The 10669-nt window shown below is 36.6% G+C and overlaps 1 long non-coding RNA gene across 1 annotated transcript in view; it reads left to right on the top strand.

Moving 5' to 3' along the window:
* The first annotated feature begins 759 nt into the window (after window positions 1-759).
* LOC142874900 (uncharacterized) overlaps window positions 760-10669 on the top strand; it is a 181271-nt gene continuing 171361 nt past the window's right edge. Inside the window, exons 1-2 of the long non-coding RNA XR_012922480.1 lie at window positions 760-979; window positions 7905-7989. This is a non-coding gene — a long non-coding RNA (uncharacterized LOC142874900). The remainder of the gene's footprint in view (window positions 980-7904; window positions 7990-10669) is intronic.

The raw sequence follows: 10669 nt of genomic DNA, 5'->3' as shown, positions 1-10669 counted from the left end.
AGTGATTTTCCTCTATCTTGTAAAAGTAAAGGGACAAAATTTTCCTTTGGAACACATCTGCACAGGCGACCTTCCGTTAAAATTTTTAAAAGACTAAGGCCACACCACAAAACGCAGAATTAAAATTGTGTATTCTGACAAAAATAAAAAGTCAAATTTTCTTAACAGAGTCACTGCTAAAAACAAAAACCCGGAAGACATGCTTCCTTAAATAATATAAAATGTTGCCGGGTCCACACAAATAGTCTGTTTGCCGGCCTGACAGAAACAAACAGACCTGGTGGACCAAGCTGGTTCAGAAAGACTTAGGCTGGGTCCATGCCAGCGCTGGGACCGCGCCCAGCAAGCATTTGGATCACTTACGACTAAGAGGAAAATACAGCTCGAGTTTTTACCTCATATACCATTAACTTTCCACAAAGATTTCCAGAAAACTGACGCACAGCCAGTAACCCAAACCCTGTGGGCGGGAGTTAAGACAAAACCCATCACACCACCATTTCCGCCTAGCCGGGCCAGCCAACGTGCAAAGATGGAGACAGACGTACACGCTGGCCGTGACTACGTCCCCAACGTGCGCAAGCGCTTCGTGAAGCCCCCGCCCACTCCTGTGCTCCCGCCCACACAAGGCGCGCGCACCAGCAACCAGCGCCCGCAGGCGCCGCCCCGGGCTTCCGCCCCGAGGCCGGACGGTTGCCGCTCGGTTCCGGTTCTAGCCCCGCCCTCACGCGGGAAAACACCAGAAGTCTTAATATCCGGGACCAGAGGCTGGCGCCTGCGAGCATTTCCGGCGACGGGCTCAGAGGAAAGGATCCGGTTACGCCTCTTTCCCTCTCCCCAGTGGCCCAGGCTCTAGCTCTCGGTGCGGTAGCGCCATCTGGTGCCGAGTCTCACGTCGCCCACGAAGGGGGCGCGCGCCCTTCTCTCCGAACCTTCCAGAGAACTCGCGGCCCGGGCTTTCCATTCTCCCGCCCTCGAGGTGGGTAGGGGGACCTGAGTCTCCGCCCAGCCCAGTTCCCGCGCGGGAGGTACTCTGCGCTGACTCAGAAGCGGAAGCCGCTCATATGAGGAGCTTTATAAGCCCAAAATGGAGGGGAAAGCGCATTCTTTTTCTGGTTTTTAAGCCCGGGAAAAACGGTCCCCTCTTCTATGCTTTCTTCTTGGACCACTCCCAGTCATCCCCACATCGACTCTTTCGTCTGTGGGGACTGGGAGCCTCCATTTCTCTTTTGGTAGAAAGATGGTACAGGCTTTGTGACTTAGATTGGCCTCTGCTGCAAAAGCTTTTTGTTTCCTTTCACCGATGAAAGTGGTGTTAGGAACCCATTGAGAGGCAGGAACTTAGTAGGAAGTTTACTTTAAAACAAGCTAAAAACCGGGAAAGTAGCCTCAGAAGTGCTCCAACTAAATATAGTATGTTTGCATGGCATATTTCTTTTAGATAGTAAATGATTCCCCCACAAATTAGTAAAATGGACATAAATTTTACTCTAATGAGTTCTTGCTTGTAAACTTAGATTTTCCTCGTAGTTTGTAGGCCTAACAATATTAGGTACTGTTTCCAGTGTTTTATTGGAATTGTGCTTTGGGTATCAAAATATATAGTGAAAGTTAGTGACATTTCCCTGAGTATTCAGATATTAACATATATTTACTTGACTGCTCCATTGGGCATTTCTCTTATAGCAGTGGTTCTCAAATTTGAGTGCATATCAAAATTCTCTGGGAGGCTTCTTAGAACACAGATTGTTGAGCCTCAACCCCCGACTTTAAAACTGAGAGGAAAGGTCTTGGAGTAGAGTTACATAATTATAGGTCTGGTAAGTTCTCAGGTGATATTGATGTTGTTGATGCTGGGACCACACATGGAATAATTTAGAGTTCAGGATTGCTTTGTCAATAATGTCTCTGCTGTCGCAGGAAAGATAGTACTAAGTTATACTGATGAAACTTAAACTGGACAAACAAGAAAATTTTTAACCCTCATGGCTGGGAAGTAATAAACTAAGTCCTAAATCCCGGAAAGAGCTACATAACTGAATATTCACACATTAAAGTAACTGGTCAATATGAATGTATTCTGTATATGATCATGTGGTAGAGGGTGCTGTAATACAAAGTATACTGTATATTTCAATGATTATGAAGTAATTTCTATTCTTCACGTTACCTGTTAAAAATCAGTAAATCAGAAATGACTAGAATTAAGGATAAAATTGTTTCAACAAATACTTTAATGTTGCCTTTTGGAAGATGCCAGAATTTTTTCAATCTCCTTTTGCATCTCCTCAGTGTAAGGCTGGTGGCAGGCCTCCTCCCTTCCCTAGTTCAAAAAAAGAAAAGGCTCCTGAGATCAGACCTGCCAAGGACAAAACTGCCAGGCCCCACTGAGAGGATCCACACCCAGATGTCCACCTGGATAAGAATGTTTTGGCTCCTGGATTCCACAAATACTTCCAGTCCCTCCTTTCCTCAATGAAAGGTCACAATGGAAAATCCCCAGTTCTTCCCGCCAAAAGTTTCTACCCAGGCCCAAAGGATATAAAAGGCCTCAGCCCCTTCAAAGGGGCGTGACTTCTGGGGCCCTCCTCTCTTTTGACCCCAGAACCTCCTCCACGAGTGTATAATAAAGCCTCATGGTTTGGCCCCCAACTCTCTCCCTCTCTGTCTTTTCTTCTCACCGCGCTGAAATTCCTTACACTCAGTTTCCCTTGTTTCACTGAATCCTCTATCCCTGAGCCACTCCCAACCCCACCATGCCATTTAAAATGCACAGTGTGCAGAGAGTGATTGCTCACACCTGTAATCTTAGTATTGTGGGAGGCCCAGGCTGGATGATTATTTGAGGCTAGGAGTTTGAGACCAGCCTGAGCACCATAGCGCTGTCTTACAAAAAGTACAAAAATTGGCCAGATGTGATAGCAGTGTCAGATATTTGGGAGGCTTGAGGCAATAGGATCGCTTGAACCCAGGAGTTTGAGGTTGCAGTGAGCTCTAAAGATGCCACTGCTTCCTAGTGTAGGCAACAGAGCAGGACCCTGTCTCAAAAAAAAAAAAAAAAAAGGTACCCATCAGTGCTTTCATTTCTAAAGTGATTATCTCAAAACTTATTTATCTCATATTTTCAGCAGGCCTTTTCTCAAGAGTCTATCAAATTCTGAGTATGCTACTGCATTAGTTGACCCTAACACAGTGAACAATGTGCACCACACACTATAACTTTTATCCTTTCTCCTAATAGAAATACAAATATTGATAGGTTTGTTACGTTTATAACTCAAATTATTTCTAAAATTGATAAAAAATTTGGAATGTTTAAGTGTGACTTATAAAAATAACTGATGTATCCTTGATTTAACAAATTAATGTATCTAAAAATCAATGAAGACAACTGAAATGGTGCTTTTATGATAATTTAGGGAGGTTTCCATTAATCTAAAGCAATTTAAATAACTTCACTGAAGTGATTAAGGGAATAGATTCATTGTGAGATTTAAGAAATGAATCCATACTGTTTAAAAGTATAAGTAGTTTATCACAAATTATATCAGATGAGTGAGATTGTATTTAATATATATTTTTTAAAAATTAAATATTAATCACACTTGCTTGTTTTCTTTCTGTATATTGTAGGTCCATCCACTAGATTGTTTATCTCTATGTTAGATGCTGCGTTCCATAAATCATTTTATCTCTAAAGCAAGTTCATGGGTTTTGAGACTCCTCGTGGAAATATGCAAGGCTCATTTTCTGTACTTACATATGAATAAACCCAATTTTATTGACTCATTTTTACTGACAACTAAAGGTTTTTTGGTAGTAACCTGCTGAGTGAGTTATTAAGGCTTACTAAATTTGGTATTCATAGACTAAAATTATTGTATTACTACAAATAACTGTGGATCCCATTCAGTACTCCATTAAATTGTCTAGGGCCACCAATTCTTCACAACTTTGTAAACTATTGTTCTATATGCACACATGCAGGCTTTTGGAATTCCCATAATATTCAAGAAGGCTGCATTCCTGACAGTTTATTACCAATGTTACATCAGGATGTTAATTATTATTAATTATTGCTATTCTTCTACTTACTACATTTTTAGAATTATGTGAGGTTTTACATTGTGCATTGTTTTGTACTTTTGTAATTGCTAGGTTTTATAATTTGGCTGTTATTTTTGGTTTTTCAATTATTTTTAAGTCACTAAACATTATTTGGTTCACTGGATTGGTTGGGTTCAGTTCCCCCTGAACCCAACCTGATTGAGCCTCCATTAAGAAAAGAAAAAAAAAAGTTGAGAACAACAGCAGTCCTAAAATCATGGCATTGCCTTAATAGATTGAGTACTCGTTTGAGTAATTATAATATTAATTAACCATTTAAACCAAGGAAAGAAAGGTGCATGTTCTATGCCTAGTTTTAAACCTACCTTGTAATGAATTCTCTAATGAAGCTGGGTGATGTGATGTAAAGCACAACTCATTACTGATACTACTTACTGTATTTTGGGAGCATTATTGCTATAGTTTGGGTTGTTTGACCCCTCCAGATCTCATGTTGAAATTTAATCCTCAGTGTTGGAGGTGGGACCTAGTGGAATATGTTTCTGATCATAGGAGCAAATCCCTCATGATTGGCTTGGTGCTCTCCTCATGGTAATGAGTGAGTTCTCACTCTGTTAGTTTCTATGAAAGCTGGTGGTTAAAGAGCCTGGTACCTCTCCCCTCTCCTTTTTGTTTCCTCTCTTGCCATGTGATCCCTACACATGCTGGTTCGCTTTCCACCATGAATTAAAACAGTCTGAGACCCTTACCAGAAGCAGATGTTGGTGCCATGCTTCTTGTGCAGCCTGAAGAACTGTCAGCCAAGTAAAACTTTTTTCTTTTTAATTATCCAGTCTCAGATATTCCTTTACAGCAACACAACCATACTAAGACAATTATTAAATAACCCTATTTTGTTGACAGAAAGTAGTTAGCAATTTATGATATTTATTTATTTATTATGGCTATTAACATTGCCATTTATCCTAGCTAATTTTGTTAGTAAGCATTCTATGAAATGATGTTGCAGTTTACCTTCAAACAAGAATTGGTGGAGTTTGATAAAGTGTTAGATTAGGACTCCAGTGTCAGATTTGCTTTCAAAAGTAATTTCTATTATTAATTATGTTGGAGTCCTCTTTTCTGATTTTTTTTTTTTTTTGGTCTTCTTTCTAAGAAAATAATATGTAAATGGATGGGTAATGAGCATCTGTGGAAACAAGCATTTCTCCAGGGAGAAATGAGAAATAAGTTGATTCAGCTGTTACAGGTTTCTTAATTGTCATAGATATCTTTTTGATAGTATTTTTGCTATAATTAATGGATTTATTAATACTTTTTATGTTAACAATATTGATATTCACATTTTGACTAGGTATTGGACCAATTTTTCTACTCTTTGTATACTGGCAGTATATATCTTTTTGTCAGTCAACTGGCATTTGAATCTCTGTAGCCTCCATACTGCCTTATAATAGCGTGTGAATTACAGTTATCAGACTTTTATAATTACAGTTATAAGACTTTTAATCTTTTGGCTTATAACATTTTAAATCTCAAACTACCTATGAGTTCTACCAACTTATTCATTGGAAATAAGTTTGAATAAATGAATTATTCTCATTTTAAAGGCCATTTACCTTATGGTGAAGTAAATTTATAAGTTTATTGTTTTGTCAGATTATTAATATTCCTCATTTGTGATGAATTTAAATAGAAGACTAACACATTGTAAATGTTCCAATAATAATTTTTATGTTTAATATATGAATAAATTATGACAACTCTTAAAGTATAAGTACTGATACAGATTATACTTTTTTGGAATAGCACATTTTAAGCCCTCAATGCATGATATGGATAAAATATTTTAAATGTTTAATAAAATATTAAAATATATCTATGTTTATCATACTAAGTTAAGCAGTGCCAATTATTTAATACTTTAGAAAGAGTAAAATATGATGATATTTTTATATGGCTTTTAAATATTACCACAAAAATGGCCATTTTCCAGTAGATATTGTAGGGAGCAATCCCCCTGGCCCCCCTAAAGGTGAAAAATCACTGACATGAGACAGATTGATTAATAGGAGAAAAACACAAATTTATTTAATGTATATACACAGGAGCCTTCAGAATGAAGACCCACATGTGGCATCGTCTTGGCACTTAAAAAACTTTGGATTTTGGAGCATTTCAGATTTGGGATTTTTAGATTAGGGATACTTAACTTGTAATTTCATTATAAGTAAATAGATTAAATGTTCTAACCAAAAGGCAGAGATTGTCAGACTGGATTTAGAAAAATAAACAAGATGCAACTATCTGCTATCTATAAGAAACACATTTTAGACTCAAAGACTCAAATAGTCTGAAAAGGTAGAAAAAAGATATATCTTATAAACAGTTACCATAAAAGAGCTACAGTGAATATATTAATATGAGACAAAATATACTTTGAGACAAAAAAAGATACTTGAGACAAAGAGTAACATTTAATAATGATAAAAGTGTTAATTCAACAGGAAAATAGACAACTATAAAAATATATATAACTCAGATTTCCCCAGGTACATGAAGTAATAAATAACAGAACTGAAGAGATAGACAAATAATAATAGTCAGGGACTTCAACACCCCAATCTCAATAATTGATAGAACAACTAGGTAGAAAATCAGCAAGGATATCTTATGTATCACTTAACACTATTGGCCAACTAAACCTAACTGACTTCTATAGAACACTCCACCAAACAAAAGCAGAAGTCCCATAGTACACAAGCACACTTGGAGCAGCTTCCAAAATAGACCACATGCTAGGTCATAAAACATATCTGAATACATTTAAAAGGACTGAAATCATGTAAAGTACTCATATGTTCTCTGTAACAAACCATAAACCACCAGCAGACGGGAAAATGTTTTTGTGGTGATAGAAATGTTCTAAGACTGGATTGTAGAGGTGGTGAACAACTCTATAATTTACTAAAAATGATTGAATTATATACTTAAAATATAAATTTTGTGTGTAAATTATACCTTATTTTTAAGATTCTAGTTGTATTATTCTGAGAGTTTGGTGAATATGCTAAGTGCTTATCCATTTCATGAGTTTGTGAATTTAAATTATTTCTTCTCTTCACCTTCAGGTATCTGGCCCAAAGAATACGAATAGACATTTAACCATATTTTAAGCATGTAATAATTAAAATAGTTTAATACTGACATAGGAGGAGATAACATTAATTAAATAAAATACCTAGGGAATATAATTCTTTTAGTCTCTGAATTTGGCAGTGAATCTCAAAATGTGGTATGTACCAAATCATGTGGCCCCCACTCCATAGATTCTGACTTAGTGGAATGAATCTCTGCCACATATTTCTTGAAGGCAGTAATGATGGTAGTGATCCAAGGCAGCAATTCTCAAACTTTATCTTGTGTCAGAATCACACTAAGGGCTTTGTGATGCTATCATTTACTGTTTGTGCGACCTTATACAAGTGACCTATTTTTCTATGCCCCAGAATCATCTTCTGGAGAGAAACTTAGGATAATAATAGCATCTTCTTCATAGGATTATTATGATAATTATATGAATTAATATATGGAATGTGCCTGGTACTACATATAGTTACGTGTTGAATAAAATCTGTTATCATTATGATAATTATCTGTTATTACAAAGGAAATTTATTTTTTATGTATTTTTGATATTTCAATATTCAAAAATTTCAATATTTATTATTATGTATTAGGAAAGTCTGTTAGGCACATTGATGATATAAATGCATTATCTCATTTATTTTTCATATCCACCGAATAAGTTACAAGTTGCCGTACCCATTTTACAGGTTGGAAAAGTAAGCTCCAGAGAGGTTGAGCTGGCTGGGTGTGACGAGGAAAAGGCTTGTGCTTGTAACTTCCTCAGAGAGAAAGGTAAAGTAATTTTCCAATAAATGTTGGGATTAGGGTCAAAATTATGCATGGTTTATTCCAAAAATCTTCAAAGTGGTTTGCAAATTTTAAGTGTGCAAACATTGAAAGTGTATCTGTGTTTTCCTGGATTCAGCTCAGGCCACTTTCATTTAGTAGGTCTGGGATGGGCCTAGGAATCTGCATTTACACAAGATCCTCTCAGGGATTCTGAGACTAGCGGTCTGAGGACCATAATTTGAAAGACTCTTCACTAAGTCGTCATGTTGTGAGGTAATTAAGAAAGGATATAGTTAGTGACAAAATCATAAAAAGTTTTAATATGTGTTTGAGGTCATATAGAGCTAGTTGGTATATGAACTGAGAGTAGGACCTGAGTGCTCTGACTCTCAATCCATTCCTCTTTCCCACATCAATGACCTCAAACCCGGGTTTTCTCTTAGCCCAGCACTAAATCAGCCAAGCCCAGTTTTGCTATTTCTCTAACTGCCAGTTGGGCCTCAGCAAAGCATCTGCAGGGGAGAGGGCTTGATTATTTTTAGTGAGGTCAAGCCATCAGAGGAGCTGGAAGGTTCCAATTGTCTACATAAACTTTTCATCAAGTTTTTGGAAGAGTGTCTCCCTATTAGGTGTAAACTTTTTTATTCTGCAATTTTGGAAGGTTTGTTTTTATTACAAATTTTAATACCCTGGTAAAATTTTGTGACATACTAGTGCTATTCTCTAAGCTGCCAATCATCATAAACAGCTGTTCCTCTGTAGTCATATATTTTTTAGAGGGTGGATGGTGATGTGATGGAAAGAGCAAACAGCTTAGAGTCCAGAAATGGGAGTTGAGTGTTGTCCTGCTCTTCACTAGTGAAGTGAACCTAGGCAAGTCCTTGATCCCCCCCAAACTTCAATTTCCTCACTTAAAAAATTGAGATAACACAATATTAGTACTTACCATCAGAGTTGTGAAAATCACATTAAATAATTTAGGTTAAAAGAGTTTGTTAACTGTTCTATGATATTCACTCTTTAGTTAGTATTAGACCTAGTTTTACAGTCCGATGTGGCTGTATTATCCATTCCTAAGGCCCAAATTATATTTCTTCTTCAGAAAAATAAATGACAAAACATGGCTATGCAGTTTTCATAGACATAGGGATCCTTAAGTGGTGATGCAAGAACTGGCAAGAGTAATAACACATGAAGGTTAATGCTGTCACGTTTGCTGCTAAGACTGACATTTTGCCTAATGTAACGGATATTCAATATACCAGATTTTCTTATGAAGAAATTCATAAGATAATATGAATTATAAATTAAGATGATATTTAATTGTTATTTTAGAATAATGTTTAGATATTCATAAAGAATACTTTCAATGCTTATTCATTTACTTCCTGCTTCTCTTTTTTGGCCTTTTCCTTCCTCACTCTTATTTCTCACATATTTCTTCCCATTCTAGAAATAAACTTACTTTTATAAAAATCATTTTAAACATTTTGGATATATGGTGGGTCTACCAACTGGTCTCCCAGGCTTAAGTTACCTTTCTGATAATGTATTAGAGATATAGGGAAGGCCCTGATTCATTTCGGTAAGGGAAGAATACAACTTTTTACTTGAAACAGACATTTGGTAATTCACTGATTTGAAAAGAGAAAACAGTTTATCAAAGCAACACCTAGCCGGATGAAATCATCCTACCTCTCTCAGGTCTGTAGGGTACCACGGAGTGCACTAAATTAAAATGAGATACAATATTTTATGTAAACAAATCCTTCCTGTTGCTCCTTTATTCTTTTATATCAGAGAGAATATTATTTTCCCCTCCCTATTCCCCTCCTTGTCTTTTCTTCCTCCTCCCTCACCTTTTTCTGTTTACAATTAGGATAATATGTTGCTTTTTTAGAAGTGTAAATAAGCTGAACTTGGTTTTTTAAAACAATTCAAACTTCACCCAGAAATTTTAATGACTCATAATTATTTCCAAGAAATTATTTCCAAGTAGCATAATAATCCTGTACAAATCTGGAAAAAAAATCTCCTTTTGAATTTTTATATGGTATTCTACAAATATGTTTTTAAAAGTCTGGCAGTCATTAGTTTTGAAATGATCATATTCAGAGAAATTATTGTTTACTTTTAGAAATTTTTGAAGAATATAAATTCTTCATAAGATTTAGTATTTTGTTGTTTGCTATATTTCCTTTAGGACAGTAATTGTATCTTACTTATCTTTGTAATTCCAGTACTAGCATTGTACCTGTTATGTAGGAGGTACCATGTAAATTTTTTGGGGGAGGGGGGGAGGCTGCTATTTTTATTCTTTGTTGGAAACTGAAAATAGGAAACTTTGTGAAGTGTGCTACTTTTATAAAAATGATTTAATTATTTCCCCTCACCCACCCCACTGCCTTATCCCCACCACTCTTTCAGTTCTCAGGAGTTAAAGTAAGCCAAAGTGTAAGCCCTCGCTGAGGCCAGCAGTTGTTCCTATAGAAGGATTTTTCAGAGACAGTAGGGAGTTTGGGAGAATGAGATACCGATATGACCATGGTTCCTAAATTAAAGGAAACTGGAGTCATGAGAGTTTCACCCTCTTTGGGTCAGAGTATTCTCAAGTGTGGATGACAGAAAAGCACAGGGAGTGAGCTGCCCTGTAATTTAAGCTAATAGATATGCTATTTTATGA

This window comes from Microcebus murinus, chromosome 13 (genome assembly GCF_040939455.1).
Source record: "Microcebus murinus isolate Inina chromosome 13, M.murinus_Inina_mat1.0, whole genome shotgun sequence".
NCBI lineage: Eukaryota > Metazoa > Chordata > Mammalia > Primates > Cheirogaleidae > Microcebus > Microcebus murinus.
The sequence above is the reverse complement of the archived record's forward strand: the minus strand, read 5'-3'. Positions and strand labels throughout refer to the sequence as shown.